Source organism: Pan troglodytes, chromosome 15 (genome assembly GCF_028858775.2).
Source record: "Pan troglodytes isolate AG18354 chromosome 15, NHGRI_mPanTro3-v2.0_pri, whole genome shotgun sequence".
In the NCBI taxonomy this organism is placed as follows: Eukaryota; Metazoa; Chordata; class Mammalia; order Primates; family Hominidae; genus Pan; species Pan troglodytes.
This window is the reverse complement of record NC_072413.2, coordinates 89,106,981-89,131,848: the sequence shown is the minus strand read 5'-3', so window position 1 is coordinate 89,131,848 and position 24,868 is coordinate 89,106,981. Positions and strand designations below refer to the sequence as shown.

At 46.8% G+C, this 24,868-nt stretch overlaps 1 protein-coding gene and 1 non-coding gene across 14 annotated transcripts in view; both read right to left on the bottom strand.

The window, feature by feature from the left end:
* Nucleotides 1-24,868, bottom strand: part of DGLUCY (D-glutamate cyclase) — a 164,398-nt gene that overhangs the window by 97,327 nt on the left and 42,203 nt on the right. For 2 of the 13 annotated variants that reach the window (XM_016925761.4, XM_063792699.1), the window contains exon 1: nucleotides 13,587-13,808. The gene's annotated coding sequence lies outside the window, so the exon portion shown is untranslated. 13 annotated transcript variants of the gene reach the window in all.
* Nucleotides 1,225-1,353, bottom strand: LOC112205495 (small nucleolar RNA SNORA11). The gene has a single exon (XR_002939447.1). It is a non-coding gene; the product is annotated as a small nucleolar RNA SNORA11 (small nucleolar RNA).

The window sequence follows — 24,868 nt, the reverse complement described above, 5'->3', positions numbered from 1 at the left end:
AGCTGAGAACCAGAAAATCATATTTCAGGAATACAAAAGTCAGATTCCCTGCCCCAGGCTAGGAGCACAGGTAAAGGCTGGGAGAAGGACGACACAGTGTGAGAGGGGACAGAAACCGGAAGAAGCAGTTTCCCCTGGCTCCCTGCCAGCCGCTTCTGCCCTGCGTTCCCTGCCTGGCCAAACCACAAACAGCCTGAAGGCAAGGGCCAGACAGCCCGGCCTCATCCCTCTGGCCCAGGCCCAGTGTGTTGGGGCAGAGGCCAGAAGGCTGCAGTCTGAAGGAAGACTCAGGGAGAACAGGGTGTAGAGGGGGCAGGTGTAGCGAGGACAAGGTCCAGATTCTACAGCATGACTTGACTTGAGTTTCTAGCTCCAGTTGGCAGCTCATAGAGTTATCAGAAAATGGACTAAGGTCCTGGCATGGTGGCTTACGCCTGTAATCCCAGCACTTTGGAAGGGTGAGGCAGGACTGCTTGAGGCCAGGAGTTCAAGACCAGCCTGGGCAACACAGCGAGATCCTGTCTCTACAAAATACTTAAAATTACCCAGGCACGGTGGCACATGCCTGTGGTTCTAGCTACTTGGGAGGCTGAGGTGGGAGGATGGCTTGAGATTGGGAGGTTGAGGCTGTAGTGAGCCATACTTGTGCCACTGCACTTCAGCCTGGGTGACAGAGGGAAATTCTATCTCAAAAAAAAAAAAAAAAAAAAGAGTATCATCAAGGCCTGACTGAGAAGAATGTACATCGGCCAGCTTTGCTTGGATGTGGGCAGCCTGTACCACACTGGGGTGGTGCATTTCTGGAATTGTTCATGTGGAAAAGGCCATGGGTGGATGCCAGGCAGTCAAGGGGTGGAGTGCAGTGACTATCTATTTATTTCTGCCCTACACGGGGTGGAATTGTGGCCCCCAAAGAGATAAATCCAAGTCCCAACCCTCACCCCATACCTGTGAATATGACTTTATTTGGAAAATGGGTCTTTGCAGATGCAATTAAGTGAAAGATCTTGAGATGAGATTACTATGGATTAATTGAGTGGGCCCTAAAACCAGTAACACATTTTTTTGTGTGTGGTGGAGATGGGGTCTTGCTATATCGCCCAGGCTTGTCTCAAACTCCTGGGCTCAAGCAGTTCTCCCACCTTGGCCTCCCAAAGTGCTGAGATAACAGGCCTGAGCCACCGCACCTGGTCTGACACGTTGTTTTTGTTTTTTGTTTTTTCAATGTGTAGGGCATTTGTTTGTAGGGAGGTCACAAGCTCTGTGTCCCTTGTCACAATGACCCCAGATTCCTATTGGGTGCGTTGTAAACAGAGGAGGCATTCTTCGGGCCCCCTGCTCTGAGCACACCCCAACACATGTAATTATAAGAAAAGAAGGCACAGACATGACAGGAGAAACACAGAAGGGGCCATCCTGTGAAGATGGAGGCAGAGATTGGAGTGACGCAGCTACGGTCCAAGGAACTCCAAGGATTTCCTGGGGCCACAGAAGCTGCAAGAGGCAAGGAAGGATCATTCCCTAGAGGCATCAGAGGGAATATAGTCCCCCTAATACATTGACATAGAACTCCTACCCCCCAGAGCTGTGAGATAAGAGATTTCTGTTGCTTTTAGCCACCAAGTAAGTTGGGATTTGTTGTGGCAGCCCTAAGAAACCATTACGTGCCCAGCAAATTGGAAAAGTGTCCCCCAGTACCCAGTGGGGCTGTCAGTCACTATCTCAGACCTAGGTGACAATCAAAATAGCCCATCCTCCTTAGCACAATGCTTGGGTTGAGGATGGTCACATGACCCCAGCTAGCCAACCAGAGTTATCCTTTGAATTTGTTTTGTTTTGTTTTGTTTTTTAGAGACTGTGTCCTGCTCTGTCACCCAGGCTAGAGTACAGTGGCAAGATCTCGGCTCACTGCAGCCTCCACTTCCTCGGTTCAAGCAATTCTCCTGACTCAGCCTCCTGAGTAGCCCAGGCTCGGCTAATTTTTGTATTTTTAGTAGAGACAGGATTTCACCATGTTGGCCAGGCTGATCTTGAACTCCTGACCTCAGGTGATCCGCCTGCCTTGGTCTCCCAAAGTGTTGGGATTACAGGAGTGAGCCACCGTGCCCAACCTTAACCTTTGTATTTGTATAGCTGTCGGGAAAGAAGTATTTCTTACCTCTGAAACTGCTAGACACAGGGACAATGTGAGCATAGGCTGCCAGTGGTCATTTGTCACCCCACACAGAGAGCTGGCTCGAGAAGGAAGCCAACAGAGAAGAAAGCAGAGAGCCAAGAGTAAAAAGAGGCAGGGCTTGACGCTGTCATCCCTGGCCCTACAAGCAATCCTATCTAAACACAGTTCTATCTCTGGACAAACAACCTTACCTAAACACAGATCTATCTCTGGGCTTTTCTGCCAGTCACTTCCCCTTTTCTGCTCAAATCCATTTGAGACAGGATCGCAGCCATTCCAGAGGGCAGATTCTGCAGCAAGTACGTGTTTGAAATGCTTGTTCCCTGGTGCCGTAAAGAAATAGTACTTGAACATAAATTTAATTTCCTCAGCAAGGCCATTTTTACACTTTCTGCAGAAAGGGTACACTCGCCAGTAGTTGTGCCCCATGAGTATATCGAACAAAGGAGACAGGGTCATTTATAACCTGACGCGTCCACCCTACTGCTGTGTCCAGTTTCCATTGGCTGGAATGGGACCTCAGATCCTGTATTTGTCCCGATTGGCTGGCAACTTAGAACCTTTTAAAAGAGGCAAAGGCAGAGGAGAACAAAGGAAGGAGGAAATAACTTGTGGAATGCTGAGAAAGGTAAAAACACCTTCAAATAAGGAAGAGGAACAGGCTATGACCTAATACTTGCTTGGACCAGTATAAGCATGCCAGGGCAGATATTCAGGCTAAATTGTGGGAGCTAAGAACATTAAAGTCCATTGATTTCTTTATTATGGATAGCAGATATTTAAGAATGTTAGCACAGATCTTTGAATAAATTTTGCTTCTAAGAGAAGTTACTATTTATTCCTAATTAGATGGGAAGGAAAGTCTCTGAAGAGGAACCTCTACTTCACTTTTTACTGATGTCTCAAGTACAGCAGGTAAAAATCTCATCAGAACAAACAACAAAGGCTTCTATGAAACAGGCCGATTTGTTTCTGATTAACCACAGAATCAGAGTAAGTTACAACCAACCCCTGTGTAACAGGACACTTTCCTTGGCCCGGGCAACACGGCTTTCCACCAGCACTTTCTTCAGGCCTCAGAGAACTCGCGGTTGAAAAAAGCCATGCCATTCACAGAAAGCCTAATCTGCCATGAATTAACAAGCAGCTATGCCCACAGTGGACCTGTTTCCTACCTCCAGCCTGAAGTTCTGCTGAACTGTCAACCCCATAGACCAAATGCAGTAATACAATAAATGTGGAAACCCCAGAGAGAAGAGGAGGCATCAGGAGGAGGGAGGATGGTGCTTCCATTTGCTCAGCTCCTTGACAGCAAATTAGTGAGGAGCAGCTGCTTCACTCCTAGTTGGCTGGGTCTGCTGCTTTTAAAAGTCTGACTATTGGCAGGGTGTGGTGGCTCACGCCTGTAATCCCAGCACTTTGGGAGGCCGAGGTGGGTGGATCACGAGGTCAGGAGATCGAGACCATCCCAGCCAACATGGTGAAACCCCGTCACTACTAAAAATACAAAAATTAGCCGGGCATGATGGCGTGCGACTGTAGTCCCAGCTACTCAGGAAGTTGAGGTAGGAAAATCGCTTGAACCCGGGAGGCAGAGGTTGCAGTAAGCCAAGATTGCACCACTGCACTCCAGCCTGGGTGACAGAGTGAGACTCCATCTCAAAAAAAAAAAAAAGTCTGATTATTAAAGCCAAAAGATACGTTGTTAAAACATTGAAAAAAACAGGCTGGATGCAGTGGCTCATGCGTGTAATCCTAGCACTTTGGCAGGCCAAGGCAGGCGAACTGTTTGAGCCCAGAAGTTCAAGACTAGCCTAGCAACACGGCGAAACCCTGTCTCTACAAAAAATCAGCTGGCTGTGGCGGTGCACACCTGTAGTCCCAGCTACCTGGGAAGCTGAGGTCAGAGGATCATCTAAACCCAGGGGGTTGAGGTTGCAGTGAGCCATGACTGTGCCACTGCACTCCAGCCTGAGGGACAAAGTGAGACCCTGTCTTGAAAAAAATAATCAGAAACAACCTGAAGTGCTGTTACAATGGACCTAAACTTGATGCACTAGGCTCCATGAGTGAGAGTTTAACGTTTCTGGAAGCATACAGTTCATTCTTTTTTTTTTTTTTTAACTGTCTCTACCTCATCTCTCCCAACCTAGCGCGTCAGTATGACAGTTTTCCCAAACAGGGCTGCTCCGTTTCTAAATATTCACAAGTGCCATTTGCCAGGGCCTGCCAGGGCAGCGTTTATTGCTTCAAGATGTGCGCTAGTATCAAGTGGCTTTGCAGCATGGGAATATGCTTGGCTGGGCCCCTCCATTTACTGTCTAACTGATATCTTGGAATCCCGCTCTTATAAATGTTCTGTCGTGTGTTCGTTACTTGACATTTTTGGAAACACCCAAGTTAGACCTATAAAAATGGATTGACTCCTCTGTGATGATCCAGGTACTCATGATGCTTCAAGTCTGGTGGCTGTCACTAGTAACTAAGGTGGTGTGGGCCCAACAGAGTTCTCCCCGAGCACAGGGAGCAACTCTTGATTGTCTCTGTGGCTCAGGTGCCTGTCTCCTGCTAAGCCTAAGTCCTCCAAAGACAGGGACTGTGTCTTATCTGTCTTTATAGCCCACAAACCCAGAGTAGTGCCAGCTACATAGTGAGTGCCTCTTTGTTGAATGAAATGCAGCCTTAAGAAAAGAAAGAACTAGTCAAGCGCCGTGGCTCACGCCTGTAATCCCAGCACTTTGGGAGGCTGAGGCAGGTGGATCACAAGGTCAGGAGTTTGAGACCAGCCTGGCTAATATAGTGAAACTTTGTCTCTACTAAAAATACAAAAATTAGCCAGACATGGTGGCAGGCGCCTATAGTCCCAGCTACTCCTACTCAGGAGGCTGAGGCAGGAGAATCACTTGAACCCAGGAGGTGGAAGTTGCAGTAAGCCGAGATCGAGCCACTTCACTCCAGCCTGGGTGACAGAGTGAGACTCCATCTCAAAAAAACAAAAAAAAAACAACAAAAAAAGAAAGAACTTTTTTCTTTTATTATAGTTAAAATACACATAACATTGACCATCTTAATCATTTTAAAGTGTACAATTCAGTAACATTAAATACACTCAGTGATATGCAATGTCATAATTTTTAATTTAAAAGAAAAAAATCTTTCTTTTTTTCTTTTAAGGGTGCAATGGCTCACGCCTGTAATCCCAACACTTTGGGAGGCCAAGGCGGGAGGATTGACTGAGCCCAGAAGTTTGAGACCAGCCTGTGCAACACAGTGGAACCCCATCTCTACAAAAAATAAAAAATTAGCTGGGCAGGGTGGCACGTACCTGTGTTCCCAGCTACTCAGGAGACTGAGGTGGGAGCCCAGGAGGTCAAGGCTGAAGTGAGCTGTGGTTGTTGAACCACTGCACTCCAGCCTGGGGAACAGGGTGAGACCCTGTCTCAAAAAAAAAAAAAAAAAATAAAAAAATAAAAAGCTCCTTAATAAAATTACTCTAAATAGGTTAACAGTTTTTTCTAAGAGAAAAAAAAAAAAAGATATCATACAGAGCCTGATTTCAAGGCAATCTAGACAACAAGGTGTGAATACTGTTCTCCACTAAATACAACTGCTATCACTTCTTAGCTCTTCTGTGATCATCTCCCAGTGCTCAAAATGCATTCGTCAAGCAAATGTGTTGAGCACTCTTGTTAGATGATGGGAATAAACAGATGAGCAGACATGGCCAGTACCTGTGAGGTGCTTAAAGACCAGAGAAGAGACAGATGCTTATTTCTAATTCCCCATGCTATACTGTGAACCTCTTAAGGGTAGGGGTTTTTGTCATTTTTTTCCCCCTGCTCTATCCCCAGTATACTGAACAGTGCCTGGCACACTATAGGCATTTTAAAAATACTTGATGAATAGATAAATAATGAAAATCTGGCTGGGGAAGTAGGAGAAGCCTTCACTGAAGACATTAGTTGAGTTTGTTCTTGAAATTATTATTATTATTATTATTATTATTATTATTATTATTTTTGAGATGGAGTCTCACTCTGTCACCCAGGCTGGAGTGCAGTGGCGCGATCACCACCACATCTGGCTAATTTTTGTATTTTTAGTAGAGATGGGGTTTCACCATGTTGGCCAGGCTGGTCTCGAACTCCTGATTTCAGGTGATCCACCCACCTCGGCCTCCCAACGTGCTGAGATTACAGGCGTGAGCCACTGCGCCCAGCCAAAAATATTATTTCTTGAAGAAAGAGTTACAGACATCCCCACAGGAGAGGAGGGTCTTCTCAGAAGCTTAGGTACAGAGCAGGTAGCATGATTGGAGGTGGAGTAGGACACGGAAAGAGCCATACAGTTCACTCTTTTGCCATTTAGAGAGCACTTTCTGTGTGTCGAGCAATGTGCTTAAGCACTGGAGCTGCTAATGAGGAAGAGGCAAGGAAAACTGTGTTGACAGTGTCAGGCAGGTATGGCCTGGGAGACATTGCATGAGCTTTGACAGACAGCTGGAAATCAGCACTAGGAGAAAGGTTGAAGAAGTCTCTGTAGGTGACAGTGTGAGTGGTTGGCACACCTGGGGTAAAGAGGGAGAGGGGCTGGGAAGATAGACAAAGAGATGCTTGGGAGGGGGCATGTGCATAACCGGAAGGAGTATGAGCTTCATCTAAGAGCCCCAGGAGCACTAAGGGTAGGAGGATCCCCTGAGCAGGCAGCACTTGGTGGAGGATGAATGTGAAGAAGAACATCCCTCAGAGACCCTCTGTCGTAACTATCTGAGAAGCAATCAAGGCTTTCCCCAAAGTGAGAGAATGAGAGGAAGGGCTGATTTGAGGAACTGGAAGAGGTAGACTTGCCAGAACCTGATACCTGATTGAATGTGTGCAAAAGGTGCAACGAAAGAAAGGAATCACAAATAATTATCAGGGCCAGGTGGGGTGGCTCATGCCTGTAATCCCAGCACTTTGGGAGGCTGAGGCAGGTGGCTCACCTGAGGACAGAGTTCAAGACCAGCCTGGCCAACATGGTGAAATGCTGTCTCTACTAAAAATACAAAAATTAGCCAGGCGCGGTGGTGGGTGCCTGTAATCCCTGCTACTCAGGAGGCTGAGGCAGGAGAATGGCTTGGACCCAGGAGGTGGAGGCTGCAGGTTGCAGTGAGCTGAGATAGCGTGATTGCACTGCAGCCTGGGTGACAAGAGTGAAACTCCATCTCAAAAAACAATAATAATAATAACTATCAGATTTCTTTTTCCTGGGATGGGCAACTAGCTAACTGTGCCATTCATGAAAATAAATACAAGAAGAGACAGATGAGGAATTTGGTTTTAGAATGCTAAGTAGGAGGAGCCTGTGAGACAGCCCCAGGCAGAGGTCCATGACAGGGTGGACATTCAGCACCAGAAGTCAGGAAGGACACCTGCCCGGAGGAGGGAGAGCTGTGAGTCATCAGCTTTTGCGTGGCTGAGGACACTAAGTGTATTAGTCAGGGTTCTCTAGATGGGACAGGACTAACATGACAGGGAGTTTATTAAGGAGTATTGACTCACACCATCACAAGGTGAAGTCCCACAATAGGCTGTCTGCAAGCCGAGGAGCAGGGAAGCCAGTCCAAGTCCCAAAACCTCAAAAGTAGGGAAGCCAACAATGCAGCCTTCAGTCTCAGGCCAAAGCCCTGAGAGCCCCTGGCAAACCACTGGTGTAAGTCCAAGAGTCCAAAGCTGAAGAACTTGGAGTCAGATGTTTGAGGGCAGGAAGCATCCAGCACGGGAGAAAGATGAAGACTGAAAGACTCAGCCAGTCTAGTCCTTCCATGTTCCTCTGCCTGCTTTTGTCCTAGATGAGCTGGCAGCTGATTAGATGGTGCCCACCCAGACTGAGGGCGGGTCTGCCTCTCCCAGTTCACTGACTCAAATGTTAATCTCCTTTTGGCAACACCCTCACAGGAACAAGACTTTACATCCTTCAGTCCAATCCAGTTGACACTCAACATTAAGCCATCACACCGAGGGAGAGGGCAGAAAGCAGGAAGGGCTGTGGGTGGAACACAGAGACCCAGGGGATATTTAGGGAGTGAGTGGAACAGGAGGTCTCTTTGAAGGAAATGGAAAAAAAATGTCTAGCAAAGTAGGGTGGGAATTTAGAAAGAGTAGCACTGCAGTGAGAAAGAGTCTTCAGGTATGGGAGCACAGTGGTACCAAAGGTCCAGAAAGACAAGGTCAGATCAAGGTAGAAAAGCCTGGGAAGTTTGGTCAGGGAAACAGAGTGGGTCAGGGAACATGAGTGAAAGGATATGTACAACTCTGAGGTATATCATTTAGAAGGGAGCTGTTTGCCCTCTAATTCCTCCCCTCTTCGCACTACAGGCAGGAACAGAAGGTGAAGGTGATGTTGAGTCAGTTTTGACTATGCAGAAAAGGGAGCAACAAGATGGAGGAAGCTGGGTTCCTGAATGACCCTGTGGAGCAGAGTTGTTTGCCTGTCCTGGACTGACCATTTACCTCTTAGCTATTATGTGAAAGAGGAAAAATCTTCTACCCTTTTTGAGCAAATGTATTTTGGGATCTTTTTTACAATTTAGCATGTACCCTAACTAATACAGAGTATCTCCCAAAGGCACAGATAATAATAATTTTAGCAGTAGTAGCATAATTAAAAAAAATTATTTTTTTAACTTTTTAGGTAGACTTTTTAGGGTCTCACTATGTTGCCCAGGCTGGTTTCGAACTCCCAAGTTCAAGCAATCCTCCTTCCTTGGCCTCACAAAGTGCTGGGATTACAGGCATGAGCCACCGTGCCTGGCCCCACTGATAGGAATATTTCTTGAAAGTATAAACCAAAAGTAAAATTCTAAGCCCTTCAACCAATTGAATGGACCCCCTTTCAGCCAAGGGCATAAAGTATAAACCAAAAGTAAAATTCTAAGCCCTTCAACCAATTGAATGGACCCCCTTTCAGCCAAGGGCATTCCAAAGAAACCTGAAATACTAGTCCAGGCCATGATGGGAGGTGAATGGCTGAACATGCCTCATTATCCCCCACCACTTGGGAGTTTAGATACAACTGGCCAGCATTAACATTAAAACAGAGATCTTAAGACAGATAAAAGAGACTCTTTGTAGCCATAAGATACCAAATTCCAACCTGACTCTATCAAATGACAGATAAAGAAGGAAATCAAAATATCTTACCCCCAAATATGTTTCTTCACCATATTTTGAAACTGCTTTTTGTATCTGTAAATCTATTAACTAGCTCTTTCCCCTTCCAAGTCCTCCCACCCTGAAGAGAGTTATGAAGAGTCTGGCACCTTTTAAGGCCTGATAAGAGAGATTCACCTGTAATCCCAGCACTTCAGGAGGCCCAGGCAGGTGGATCACTTGGAGGTCAGGAGTTCAAGACCAGTGTGGCCAACATGGTGAAACCCTGGCTCTACTAAAAATCTAAAAATACAAAAATTAGCCAGGCGTGGTGGGGGTGGTGGTGCCTGTAATCCCAGCTACTTGGGAGGCTGAAGGAGGTGAATCGCTTGAACCCAGGAGGTGGAGGGTGCAGTGAGCCAAGATCATCCCACTGTACTCTAGCCTGGACAACGGAGTGAGACCCCATCTAAAAAAAAAGGGGGGGAGGGGCGGGGAGAATTTACCATCCATTCTCTCTGAAGCCTGCTACCTGGAAGCTTCATCTACATAACAAGAACCTTGGCCCTTGGCTTCCACAACCCCTTTTATCTTGAATCCAAGCATTTCTTCCTGCTAACTTCAACTTTAGGCAAAGCTTAACTCATTTAACTAACTACCAATTGGGAAATCTTTGAATCTACCTATGACCTGAATACCTCAATTCTGGACTGAATCAATCAAACCAATGTGTACTTCACATGTATTGATTGATGTCTATGTCTTCCTAAACTGCATAAAACCAAGCTGTATCCCAACCATGTTAGGCACATGTTCTCAGGACCTCCAGGGTCCTCATGTTTGCCTCAGAATAAGTCTCTTCAAATATTTTACAGTTTGGCTTGTGTGTGTGTGTGTGTGTGTGTGTGTGTGTGTGTGTGTGTGAACAAAAGCTTACTCTGTGCCAGGCATTGTTCTAAACACTTTTCATGTACTATGTCATTTAATCCATACAACACTCCCTAGATGAGGGCTGTTATCCCTATTTTACAGAAGAGGAAGCACAGGAAGATTCAGTACTTTGCCTAAAGACTCATAGGTATTGAGTGGCCAAACCAGCAGTCAAGCCCAAGTGTCAGAGGCTTTCAAACCAGAGCCACTCCATCTTGAACAGGGGCTGGGTAAAATAAGGCTGAGACTTACTGGGCTGCATTCCCAGGAACTTAGGCATTCCTAGTCACAGGATGAGATAGGAGGTAGGCACAAGATACAGGTCACAAAGACCCTGCTGATAAAACACTTTGTGGTAAAGAAACCAGCCAAAACCAAGATAGCAATGAAAGTGACCTCTGGTCGTCCTCACTGCTTATTATACACTAACCATAATGCATTAGCATGCAAAAGACACTCCCACCAGCACCATGACAGTTTACAAATGCCATGGCAATGTCTGGAAATTATCTTATTTTGTGTAAAGAGGAGAGAAACCCTCAGTTCCAGGAATTGCCCACCCGTTTCCTGGAACACTCATGAATAATCCATCCCTTGTTTAGCATATAATCAATAAATAACCGTTAAGTATACTCAGTCGAGCAGCCCATGCCACTGCTCTACCTATGGAGTAGCCGTTCTTTTTTTTTTTTGAGACAGAGTCTCACTCTGTCGCCAGGCTGGAGTGCAGTGGGGCGATTTCGGCTCACTGCAACCTCTGCCTCCTGGGTTCAAGCAATTCTCCTGCCTCAGCCTCCCAAATAGCTGGGATTACAGGTGCATACTACCACACCCAGCTAATTTTTGTATTTTTAATAGAGACGGGGTTTCACTATGTTGGCCAGGATGGTCTTGATCTCCTAACCTTGTGATCTGTCTGCCTTGGCCTCCCAAAGTGCTGGGATTACAGGCATGAGCCACCACGCCCGGCCTATTCCTTTACTTTCTTAATAAACTTGCTTTCACTTCCACTTTGCTATGAACTTGCCCCCGCTGCTTCTTGCACAAGGTCCAAGAACACTCTCAGGGTCTGGTTTGAGGCCCCTTTCTGGTAACACAAGTATTCCGGATTGAGATCATACTTTCAGTCACTATGCTTTTCAAAGCGTAACTTTTTACAATTTCACACAGTCAAAAAGACACAGCTTGGTCTTCCAGAGAGCTGTGCCTGAATGTGAACCTCAACATTACTGAAGGACCAAGGGCAGTCATTTAGTTTCTCTACAATTCTGTTTCCTCCAAGACAGCATGAGGAGATCCAAATTACAGACTTCATGGAGCTTCTGGAAGGATAAAACAAATTCAAGTCTGTTTAAGAAATGCTTTGAAAGCTGTAAAGTGTGGCGTAAATGAAATATTGCCTTAAGGCAGGTTGGAAAATCCTTAAACCCAAAATAAGAAAATAAACTTTTTTTTTTTAATGCAAATACCCTCTGGCAACTTGGCAGATCGCCTGGAAAGGCTGAGAAATCTGTCAAGGAGAGGGTTGGTTTTGTGTATCTGCCATGCTCCACTGAAAAAGGGAGATATTAATTGAAATTAATTGAAAGAGCATATACCTGTGCACTTGGATGAGAATCATTATTATCAAACCAGAAGGAGCAGCAATCTGCATTGCCCACAGGAACCAGGCAGGTACAGAAGTTTTGGGGTGGGTCAAGGAATGCAAAGCTCAGTGCAGGAGAGGTGGGGACTTTGGCAAACCAGCAGTTCCAGCGCCAGCCGCCCTGCGGAAACGTCAGCCCATTCTTTCACAACGCGTGAAATTTTCCAAATTTCCAAGAGTCCTCACTCTTACAAATAAAACATGTCAGGGGCCACCAGTTGGCCTCCTGGGATCTAGCCCTCAGCTGGAAGTGACATCTGACTCTTTTAAGATGCTTCCTGGCTAGGTACGGTGGCTCACGCCTATAATCCCAGCACTTTGGGAGGCCAGGCCGGATGGATGGCTTGAGCTCAGCCTGGCTAACATGGCAGAACCCTGTCTCTGCTAAAACTACAAAAATTAGCCAGACCTGGTGGCATGTGCCTGTAGTCCCTGCTACTTGGGAGGCTGAGGCAGGAGAATAGCCTGAACCCAGGAGATGGAGGTTGCAGTGAGCTGAGATCACACCACTGCACTCCAGCCTGGGCGACACAGCAAGACTCCGTCTCAAAATGAAGGGGGGAAAAAAAGGTGCTTCCTCATAATTATGTACAAGCCACAGTTCAGCCTTCTTTCAGTTAACTCCACCCTGCCCTGCCCTTCCCACCCATCACCTCCTTCCCCTTCCTGCTTCCTCAGCTTCACTCCACCCCTCCAGCGAAGTCAGCTTTCCTTCTTCTTCCTACTCTCGGCCTCTCCTTTCCTTCTTTTTAGCTCATACTCAGTTACCTTTAAAGCACAAAGCAGCATTCCTCCCCTGCGTGCCAATCAATGCCAACATTCTTCCTGCCAACATAATCTCAACCTGCTGCCCTCCTCCAGCACTGGGATAATTTTTGCAATTTAGTGTGGTTCTCATGAAAGAAGGTGGGTTATAGCTAGCTCGATCTCCCGTAGTAAAGAGGACAGAGGGGAAGTACAGATAATCCTAGAGAAGAGACCCCCGCAAAGTCACCTGGCTCTGCCTTTAGCCTTGGGTGGGTACACAGGTCCAAAGCACACCACTGCAGTCCCCTGTGCCATGTTGGTGTTGATGCTCCCAGAGGAGGCTGAGATGAGCTAACCAGTGGCCTGGAGAAAGACCTGGCGAGGATTTACCGAATTCTGCCCCCAGCCAACGCAGGGGTGATCAGCCTGGCCGCTACCTCACGGCCATCATTCACTCCTCAAAACAGGGAGGGACCTTTGGGCCCTGCAGGTATCCACGAAGCTCTGGCCTGTGTGCCTGCGGCAGCCCAGAACCCCTTCCCCAATTGCCACCTCGATTAGCTTTGTCACCTCATCCCCAGCAAGCCTGTGGCTCAAAGGCAGTTTCAGTTTTACTTTCTTTCCCTTCACGTGACCTGGGAGTTCTCAAGGGCAGTGACAAGGACTGAAAGGGCCTTGCAGGAGAGAGAACAGAGGAGAAACACTACCAATACCTGATATGTTCTGTCCTCAGGTGCTATCTGGCTTGAGCCAAGCCTTGACTTTTCAAGGAGAGGAACAGCTGGGCCTCAGTGGAGAATTTCAGGAATTTTCTGCCTTGCTCACTGGTTTTGCCCTGCCATTGTCCTGGGGTGGGCTCCCAGAATACCCTTGGGCTCCTTCGGTGGGGCGGGGCAAGGTGGATACTGCCTGGGGCGGAGGGAGGGACTGTGCTGTGCTCTGTTCCCTTCCGACTTACTGTTTGTTTGGGGCGTCTGGACGAGGGCTACAAACAGTTCCTCCCTTTGTTTCCACGGCCTTGCAGAATGTGTGCTTCCCTCAAAAGGGCATAAAGGCCCCCTTTCTTCTGCTCTCCTGCGCCATGGGGGGGTTGTTCTGCAGGGCTCGGGTCTACAAGCTGGAGCCAGCCCCAAGCGCTGACTGTGGCAGCTTCATCCGCTCCCACAGCCTGAGCTCACGTGGCCCATGCAGCAGCGTGGTCTCCTCGGCAGCCAGCCCGCCCCAGTTCTTAAAGCTGCAGAGCTGCTGGCAGCTGGCTGGACCCTGCAAGCCCAGTTCTCCCTGCAAGAGTTAACCTGCTCTCCCTGGCTCAACAGAGGGGTAATTTTGAAAAATCCTGATGCCTGGGTGACAGACCCAGAAATGCAGATGTAATTGATCTAGCGGTGTATGGCCTGGGCACTAAGGATTTTTGAAATCCCTCAAGTGATTCCAATGTGCAGCCGATCTGGTGAATCGCCATCTGTGCTGTTCAAACTTCAGTGTGCACTGGGATCACTAGGGGATCCTGTGAAAGTGCAGGCTTGATCCAGAAGATCTGGGGTCAGGCAGAGATTCTGCATTTCTAAAAAGCTCCCACAAGATGCAGCTGCTGGTCCGTGGGCCACACTGTGAATAGCAAGGGTGATGTTTTGAGCTTGGATCTGCATTCTGCCACCCACATTTAGAGGTCTTGGTAAGTTTTTAGGCCTGTTTCCTCCTCACTTACCTTGCTTGGCTGCTCTGACGCTTGACTGAGATAATAAGCATTATGCACTAGAACAGTATCAGCACTTAGAAAGTGCTCAAAAGATAGTAACTATGACCATGATTTTCTCCTGATGTTTTTCTCCTGCTTCAAAGCCATCAGGACTTACCTTTGGACCCCATACAATTGACCCTTGGACAACGTGGAGCACTGAACCTCGTGCAGTCGAAAATTCATGTATAACTTTTGCTGTTGTTGTTATTTTGAGACAGAGTCTTGCTCTGTCACCCAGGCCGGAGTGCAGTGGCGCGATCTCCGCTCACTGCAACCTCTGCCTCCCAGGTTCGAGCGATTCTTCTGCCTCAGCCTCCCCAGTAGCTGGGACTACAGGTGTGCGCCACCACGCCCAGCTAATTTTTGTATTTTTAGTAGAGATGGGGTTTCACCATGCTGGCTGGGCTGGTCTCGAGCCCCTGCCCTTGTGATCCGCCTGCCTCAGCCTCCCAAAGTGCTGGGATTACAGGCATGAGCCATCGCACCTGGCCTACTTTTTTTTTTTTTTTTAGATGGAGTCTCACTCTGTTGCCCAGGCTGGGAGCAGTGGTGCGATCTTGGCTCACTGCAATCTCCGCCTCCTGGGTTCACGCCATTCTCCTGCCTCAGCCTCGTGAGTGCCACCACGCCTGGCTAATTTTTTGTATTTTTAGTAGAAACGGGGTTTCACCGTGTTAGCCAGGATGGTGTCGATCTCCTGACCTCGTGATCTGCCCGCCTCGGCCTCCCAAAGTGCTGGGATTACAGGTGTGAGCCACCACTCCCGGCCTATCTTTTTTTAAATTTGTTCATTTTGGTTTTGGTTTTTTGTTTTTGCTTCTTTTTCTCTTTTGTTATCATGCATCTTGTTCTTTTTTTTTTCTTTTTTTGGAAGTATTCAATAATGTTGGAATGAGTGAGTGAATGAATGAATAAATGAAAGGGTTAAAGTGAAAAGTGAAAGATCTCTTTTATTATAGAATCAAAAACCCCATGTCATGCAGCCTCACCCACCCAGGGTGCCATCTCTGACCTGCTGGACCCTCAGGCAATGCTCTGCGAAGGTCCATAATGACCACAGCTACCCATCATGTGTGTTCTCCAGCCCCAGCTTTCCTGCAGAGCCCTGCTGTCTAAGTTGCTCTGTTTGGTGTCATGGTGTCATGTTTCCAGAGAATGAAATAGAATTAATCAAAAGGTAGTTGTTAAATTGAGGCCAGGCTCACAAAGGAGAGAGATCCCATCTGTTATGTTAAACTCTTTTTTTTTTTTTTTTCGAGACAGAGTTTTGCTCTTGTTGCCCAGGCTGGAGTGTAATGGTGCGATGTTGGCTCACCGCAACCTTCGCCTCCTGGGTTCAACTGATTCTCCTGCCTCAGCCTCCCGAGTAGCTGAGATTACAGGCATGTGCCACCACACTCAGCTAATTTTGTATTTTTTTTTTTTTTTTTTTTTTAGTAGTAGAGATGGGGTTTCTCCACGTTGGTCAGGCTGGTCTCGAACTCCCGACCTCAGGTGATCCACCTGCCTCAGCCTCCCCAAGTGCTGGGATTACAGGCGTGAGCCACCGTGCCAGGCCATGTTAAGCTTTATTAGACAAGAGCCAAAAGGTGGAAACAACTTGTGTCTATCAACAGATGAGTAGGTAAACAACATGTGATACATACATACAGTGGAATACAATTCAGCCACAAAAAGGAATGAAATTCCTATACATGCTACAACATGGATGAAACTTGAAGGCTGTATGGTCTGAATGTCTGTATTCCTCCAAAATTCATACATTGTCATTTGTATGTTAAGCCCTAATGATGGCATTGAGGCCCCAAAGAACTGCCTTGTTTCTTCCACCTTGTGAGGACACAGCCAGAAGGCACCATCTATGAATCAGAAAGTAGGCCCTCGCTAAGATCTGAGAGTGATAGCCTAGTAAGTTTTTAAAAATATAAATAAAGGCTGGGCACAGTGACTCATGCCTGTAATCCCAGTACTTTGGGAGGCCAAGGTGGCTGGATCACAAGGTCAGGAGATTGAGACCATCCTGGCCAACATGGTGAAACCAGGTCTCTACTAAAAATACAAAAATCAGCTGGGTGTGGTAGTGTGCGCTTGTAATCCCAGCTACTTGGGAGGATGAGGCAGGAAAATCGCTTGAATCTGGAAGGCAGAGGTTGCAGTGAGCTGAGATGGTGCCACTGCACTCCAGCCTGGCCACGGAGTGAGACTCCATCTCAAAAAAATATATATATAGATAGATATATAGATAGATATAGATATATAGATATATATAGATAGATATAGATATATAGATATATATAGATAGATATAGATATATAGATATATATAGATACACACACACACACACACACACACACACATATATATATATAAATAAAAAGAAAAGGGGCCCTCGCCAAACATATTATCTACTGGCACCTTGATCCTGGACTTCTCAATCTCCAGAACAGTGAGAAATAAATTTCTGTTGTTTATAAGCCACCCTATTAATGGTATTTTGTTCTAGCAGCCTTAACAGACTGAGACAAAAACGTTAAGCCAACTGAAATCAGCCAGACACACAAAAAAATATTATACGATCTCACTTATATGAAGTACCTGGAGTTAGGCAAATTCATAGAGACAAAAGTAGAACAGCAGTTACCAAAGGCTGGCAGAAGGAGAACGAGGAGTTACTGAAATGAAGAAGTTCTGGAGATGGTTAGTGATGATGGTGGCATACCATTATGAATGTACTTAATGCCACCAAATTTTACACTTAAAAATGATTCAATTTTATGTTATGCATATTTTACTACAATGAAAAAACTTGATTAGAAACCCAAACTATTGGCCAGGCACAGTGGCTCACACCTGTAATCTCAAAACTTTGGGAGGTTGAGGCAGGCAGATTGCTTGAGGTCAGATCAGGAGTTCGAGACCAGCCTGGCCAACATGGAGTACCCTTGTCTCTACTAAAAATACAAAAATTATCCGGGCATGGTGGCGGGCGCCTGTAGTCCCAGCTACCAGGGAGGCTGAGGCATGAGAATCTCTCGAACCCTGGAGGCAGAGGTTGCAGTGAACTGAGATTGCACCACTGCACTCAAGCCTGGGTGACAGAGCGAGACTGTCTCCAAAAAAAAAAGAAAGAAAGAAAGAAAGAAAAAGAAACCAAGCAGAGCTTGGAGGATTCCTTGACACCAAGCAGGGCTTGCAACATGCCCTAGCTTTTCCTTTTCCATTTTTTCTTAAGGCTTAAAAATGAGATGCAGAGCCTCAGAAGGTTAAACTGTGTGTATGGCCAGAGGTGCAAGGAATGTCAAATATTAATATTTACAGTTGGTTTCTTCAGTGGGTGAGATCCAGGCAAAATTGCTCAGGAAGAGAAATATTACAATATTCAGCTGGTGTCACAGTGTGCTTGGGAAGAGAAGCAATTGCTTGTGTCAAAAGAATGTAGAAGTATAATCAAGCTATTGTTTGCAATTGCTTAGCTGAAATGAGGCCCCCTCCAGGGGAAAAAAAGAAAAGAAATTAAACCTAGGTAACTATTGTATGCCAAGTAATCGTAGCTATTTAAAAGTTCAAAAAGAGAAGGCAATTGAAGGGATTCAGTGAGCCAACAGAAACAGGAACTCAAGATGTTTTTTCCAAAGAGGTTCCTCAACCTGAATTAGATATGAAAGCCTCCAGACATGGTCGGCTCTGACAATGGGGAATATTATGGACTGAATGTTTATATCCCCTCCAAATTCCTGTGTTGAAGCTCTAACCCACAATGTGATGGGTTCTGGAGATGGGTTTTTGGGAGGTAGTTAGGGTTACATGAGCTCATGAGCGTGAGGCCCTGGTCTGATGGGATCAGTACCTTTAGAGACCCCAGAGAGCTTCCTTTCTCTCTTTCTCTTCCCTGTGAGCACACAGTGATAAGGTGGCCATCTGGGAGCCAGGAAGAGGAACCTCATCAGAACCCAACCACCATATGTTCTGACCCACTTCTGCCTCAGGGAATTACCACCGTGTTCCCTGCAGCCTGTAGCCACTAACTACCGCTGATGAAAATGTTGATCTAGGACCAAAGCCTGGGGCAGGGAGGGTTTCCTGTGACCTTTCTCATAAATCATACTGTCTTCATGGTACCTGGTGGCACCCAGCCAGCCACTCTCCTCCACAGTGCCAGGCCCTCACTACCTTTCTTGAAAGGTGAAGCAACTTGTCCCCAGTCCTAGGAACACAGCAGCTCTTGAGTCCACGCTGCTGTTGGAGCAGAGGAAAGTCATGGCGCCTGTTGGAATGGAGCCCACCCAACAGGGAGTCTCCAGAAGCACAACTAGGCTTCAGTGCAAGGGTTCCAGGCTTTGCAGAGTTTTCAAAAGTATATTTCTCAGCCACAAATAATACCATTGTCACGGCAGCACTTCCTGTTTTGCAAAAATCAGTCATAATAAAAACAGAAAGAGGCACGAGGCCCGCATTCATTGTGTCTTTTCAGTTGTTTGGGAAATGATGAATTCTGGGGGTGGTTTAGAGACAGGCAAAGACCCATGAAAGGCAAGGAGCAGCCAGCTTTCCTTCCCACACCTCCTGTTCCTATACCATGGGCCTGGGGCATCACAATCCATTTCCTGACAGGTCCTTGCTCTTCGGTCCCTTTCTTCATCCTCCACACTGCTTCTAGACCAATTGTCCCCAATATTTTGGTTACATCATTTATTTGCTCAAGATCCTTCAAGGGGCTGGGAACGGTGGCTCATGCCTGTAATCCCAGCACTTTGGGAAGCCGAGGTGGGTAGATCCCCTGAGGTCAGGAGTTCAAGACCAGTCTGGCCAACATGGTGAAACCTCATCTCTACTGAAAATACAAAAATTAGCCGGGCATGGTGGCACATGCCTGTAGTCCCAACTACTAGGGAGGCTGAGGCAGGAGGATGCCTTGAACCTGAGATGTGAAGTTGCAGTGAGCCAAGATCATGCCACTGCACTCCAGCCTGGGCGACAGAGCAAAACTCTGTCTCTCTCTCTCTCTCTCTCTCTCTCACACACACACACACACACACACACACACACACAAATTCTTCAAGGGCCTTTCCAGTGACCAAAGAGTCAAGTCTAAAGACTTAGACGGCCCTCCTCTAGGGACTGTGAACTTACTGACACAGACTCTGCTCCAAGGGCTGAAACTAGGGTGAAACTAGTGCAAAGTTTAAGGGAGCACCAAAGAACTCAGTAACCAATATGAGTGCTAATTTTTTTAAAATCAAAGTTACCACAAAAATTCCACGATGAACCCAATACCAAAATTTTAAACCAGGACAGGGACTGACCCTACACTTGTACGCTCGACTCCCACCTGGCCCTATTGCTTCCTCACTGAGCTGATCAGCCAGTCGACTCCTTGTTTCCAGAACCACGAAGACACTTCCACCTGCACACATTTGCTCCTACTGCCTTCTCCCCCGGCACCCCACATAAGACCAACCCCGCTCCTCTGCTCACCAGAGCCTTTTTCTCTTCCTGCTCTCATCTGCGTCACAAACCCTTCCCTTTGCTCTCGGTTCTCTGAGCTCCTCTCATTCTTATTGCCTTTCAAGGGCTTCAGGCTTCCTTGGCAGCAGCACCTGGCAAGCACAAAGCTCACTCCCTGATCTCCACATCTTTGCTCCAAGGCCGCATCCTCAGTGAGGCCTGGCCTGGCACCCTCCATAAAGTAGCTCCCTGTCTCGTGTCTCCCACCCCCGCCAGCTCCTCATCCCTCTGGACCTGCTTTAGTTTTCACAGCACTTATCGCCATCTGATATACCATTCTATTGTTTTCTCTCTAGCTATTCTCCGTCTCCCTGCGCTGGAATCTAAGCTTCACAAGAGCAGGTCTTCATGTCTGCCTGTTCATGGCTGAGTTCCAGAGCTTCCAACAGAGCCTGACACATGGCATAGAGTCAGTAAACGTGTCAAACAGAATCTCTTCACACTCACTCTTAGCTGCAATCTCAATATATCAAGCAGATAAATGAAGGGTTTTTATTTTTTTAATTTTTGGGGGGATGGAGTCTCGCTCTGTTGCCCAGGCTGGAGTGCAGTGGCGCGATCTCAGCTCACTGCAACCTCTGCCTCCTGGGTTCAAGCGATTCTCCTGCCTCAGCCTCCCAAGTAGCTGGGATTACAGGTGTGAGCCACCACCCTGGCAAATTTTTGTATTTTTAGTAGAGACGGGGTTTCACCATGTTGGCAGGCTGGTCTCGAACTCCTGACCTCAGATGATCCACCCGCCTCAGCTTGCCAAAGTGCCGGGATTACAGGTGTGAGCCACCACACCTAGCGAAATGAAGGGTTTTTAGTTAGTGTGAAATAAGACATGAGAACATATAAGAACATTACATGTTCAAATGTATATGATTACTTAGAAAGGCAGCCAAATGAAATGTTTTAGCTCGCTTGTACATAAAAATTTGAAAATTGATGCTATGGACATTTGTGGACATCAGGCACCATCTCCTAGCATCCTCATTTCACTCTAAATTTGCATTTTTCTTTGCACAAACTCAAGAGAATCTTGATTCACTCAAATAAGCAATTGCAAACTGTAACTGTTTAAAAACCAAAACTTTAAATGGATGAATTGTATGGGATGTGGATTATATCTCAATAAAGCTGTCAAAAAATAGTTTCTCTTGCAACTTTTATCTGGGTGAATCAAGATTTTCCTTTATTAAACAGAGAGGGAAGCAGACACTTCATTACAGCCTGGACAAAAATCTATTAACCTGAAACAGAACTTAATGTGTTGATGATCTCCACTGTTTTGAAATTTCGCCTTCAATACATTCATAAGTGAGTTTTTTTTTTTTTTTGAGACAGAGTCTCGCTTTGTTGCCCAGGCTGGAGTGCAGTGGCGCAATCTGGGCTCACTGCAACCTCCACTTCCCGGGTTCAAGGGATTCTCATGCCTCAGCCTCCCGCGTAGCTGGGATTACAGGTGCACATCACCATGCCTGGCTAATTTTTGTATTTTTAGTAGAGACAGGGTTTCACTATGTTGGCCAGGCTGGTCGCAAACTTCTGACCTCAGATGATCTGCCCGCCTCGGCTTCCCAAAGGGCTGAGATTATAGGCATGAGCTACTGTGCCTGGCCAAACTTAGTTTTTTAAACTACAGTTTTAAAATACAGTCATGTGCCATATAATGACAATTCAGTTAATGACAGACTGTATATACAACAGTGGTCCATAAGTTTTTTTGGGGGGGTAGGGAATGGAGTTTCTCTCTTGTTGCCCAGGCTGCAGTGCAATGGCAGATCTTGGCTCACTGTAACCTCCACCTCCCGGGTTCAAGCGATTCTCCTGCCTCAGCCTCCCCAGCGGCTGGGATTACAGTCGCACGTCACCATGCCGGGCTAATTTTTATATTTTTAGTAGAAACGGGCTTTCACCATGTTGGCCAGGCAGGTCTCAAACTCCTGACCTCAGGTGATCCATCCGCCTCAGCCTCCCAAAGTGCTGGGATTACAGGCATGAGCCATCACACCCGGCCCCATAAGGTTATAATGCCGTATTTTTACTGTAGCTTTTCTAGGTTTAGATATGTTTAGGTACACAAATGCTTATCACTGTGTTACAATTGCTTACAGTAGCAACTGTAACACAGTCACATGCTGTACAGGTTTGTGGCCCAGGAGTAATAGACCATATCATATAGCCTAGATGTGTCGTAGCCTATGCCACCCAGGTTTGTGTAAGCACAGTCTATGACGTTTACACAATGATGAAATTTCCTAATGATGCCTTTCTCAGAACTTATCCTTATTGTTAAGTCAGGAGTCTGACTGTAGTTTAAAACATACTTTAAAGCAGAAATTGGAATTCAAAAGTTTCAGGACGCCCCTTGAAGTGTCTCTGAAGAATGAGTTTCATAGCATGCTATTTGGCAACTACTGGTCTCTTAATAATTGGGTACCTATTATAGCTGCCTGACTTTTCCACATATTCCTCTATGTTGATCTCCTGTTTATTCACCATGGGCAAGCTCTCTGGAGCAGAAATCCTGCTTTGCACGTCAGGAAAAAAACTTAGTACCAGGCCTGGCACAGGGCTCATGGTCAGCCAGTGGTTTGTTCTTGCTGTCATTTCAATTAAATAGAATTAAACACCTGTCTCGGTGTGATCTGGTGAGTCCTCAGCACCTGTTCTTGAGTTGTCTGGTGAAAAGTAAAATGATAATGCATTTTTTTTCTTTTTTTGTGTGAGATGGAGTCTCACTCTGTCGCCCAGGCTGGAGTGCAGTGGTGCGATTTTGGCTCACTACAACCTTCACCTCCTAGGTTCAAGCAATTCTCCTGTCTCAGCCTCCTAAGTAGTGGGGATTACAGGCATGCACCACCGTGTACAGCTAATTTTTGTATTTTTAGTAGAGACAGCGTTTCAACATGTTGGCCAGGCTGGTCTCAAACTCTTGACCTCGTGTGATCCTCCCACCTCAGCTTCCCAAAGTGCTGGGATTATAGGCGTGAGCTACCATGCCCAGCCAGTAATGCAATTTTTATGTAATAGAAGTTATAAATAAAAATAACAGCTAATATGAATTAAACTCTGTGTCATAAGATGCACTTGGATTTCCTCATTCAGTTATCACAACTCTATGCAGTAAGTGCTGTTATACCCCCATTTCACCAAAGAAAAAACTGAGGCTGCCAGATCACAAAGGAGAAATTGTGGCTATAGACAACAGCGGGGAAGCTGAGAGCTGGGACTCCAACCAGGTAGTCAGACTCCAGAACCAGCTTAGAAATGATCTGAAGCCACTGGACAGACCAATTTGGAAGACAAAGGAAAGAGAAATCCGAGAGCCCAGGACAGAGTCAGGCAGAGGAGGAACCTGCAAAGGAATGGCCACTGGACAGGATGAAAACCAGAAGAGAGAAGTGTGTCATGGAAACCAAGAGAGATGAGCTAGGTGTGATGAGTGCGGAAAGTCGTTTCTCAAACTTGGCGTCAAGGACGCTCTTGGTAACCTTGACAAGAGCAGCCCCTACATCCAGGTTTCTCAACTGCGACACTACTGACATTTGGGGCCAGATAATTCCATGTTGTGGGGGGCTGTCCTATGCATTGTAGATGTTCAGCAGTATCCCTGGCCTCTGCTCACTTGATGCTGGTAGCAACACCCTTCCCCAGTCGCAACAATAAAGAATGTTCTCGGCCGGGCGCGGTGGCTCACGCCTGTAATCCCAGCACTTTGGGAGGCCGAGGAGGGCGGATCACGAGGTCAGGAGATCGAGACCATCCTGGCTAACATGGTGAAACCCCGTCTCTACTAAAAATACAAAAAATTAGCCGGGCGTGGTGGCGGGTGCCTGTAGTCCCAGCTACTCGGGAGGCTGAGGCAGGAGAATGGCGTGAACCCGGGAGGCGGAGCTTGCCGTGAGCCGAGATCGCACCACTGCACTCCGGCCTGGGCAACAGAGCAAGACTCTGTCTCAAAAAAAAAAAAAAAAAAAAAGAATGTTCTCAAACACTGCCAGATGTCCCCAGGTACAAAATCATCCTAGGTTGAGCACTACTGCTCTGTAGAGTGGTGGGCGGAAGCCAAATTGGAGTAGGCAGAGGAGGGAATGGGAGGCAAGGGAGAGGAGAAAGCTTCCACAGACATGCGCAGAAGTGGGAGCTGGAGGTGGGGGCGGGGACAAGGGAATGTTGTTCTAAAACTTTCATGTGTGTGTGTATATATATATGTGTGTGTGTGTGTTTCATATATGTGTTTGTGTGTGCGTGTGTGTTTATATATATGATAAGAGATAGCAGAGAAGGACTGTAGGTTGATGGCAATGACACAGGAGAGAGTGAACGTTTGCTGATTTGCTGATGAAGGAGAGAGATATATAAAGAGAGAAAGACAGAAACAGCAGGTGTGAATTTCTGGGGTAGGCAACAAGAAATGGGATCCAGACTACAAGTTGCGGGATTTGCCTTTGCAGGAGTAGAGACATTTGCTCTGGTATAAGAGAAGGAAGAGAGGCCCTATGCAGAAGTAGATGTAGGAAGGTGTGTGTATTTGGTGATGGGGAGAGGAGGGAGCTCCCATCTGTTGGCTTCTATTTTCCCAGCCAAGCCTGCGACAGGGTCATCGGCAGAGCTGGGATGGAGACGGAGGAGGAGGGAGGAAAAGGCACAGAATTCTTATCTTGGAGTGCAGCAAAGCAGGCTAAAAGGAGAAGGGGGAAGGATTGCTAGGCCGTGTTGATAGCCCATTTGCAGTCTGAGGCCAGGAATTTGAAATGAGGCCAGCCCATGTGGTGTGAGAATTTTCTCTGGCAACTTCATCTGCTCCGGGAGCAGCATGGAGTGCGTGGATGAAGCCTCGGTGACTGGCAGCAGCTCCCCAGGCAGCCTACGGGAGCAGGGTCCTCATTAAGGACCAATCATTAAGTTGCTCTCCCTTGGGCCTGAGAGAAACATGGGGGTATTTTTGCACTTTCAAGATCAAGAACGGAGGGGGTGCCGGGCACGATGGCTCACGCCTGTAATCC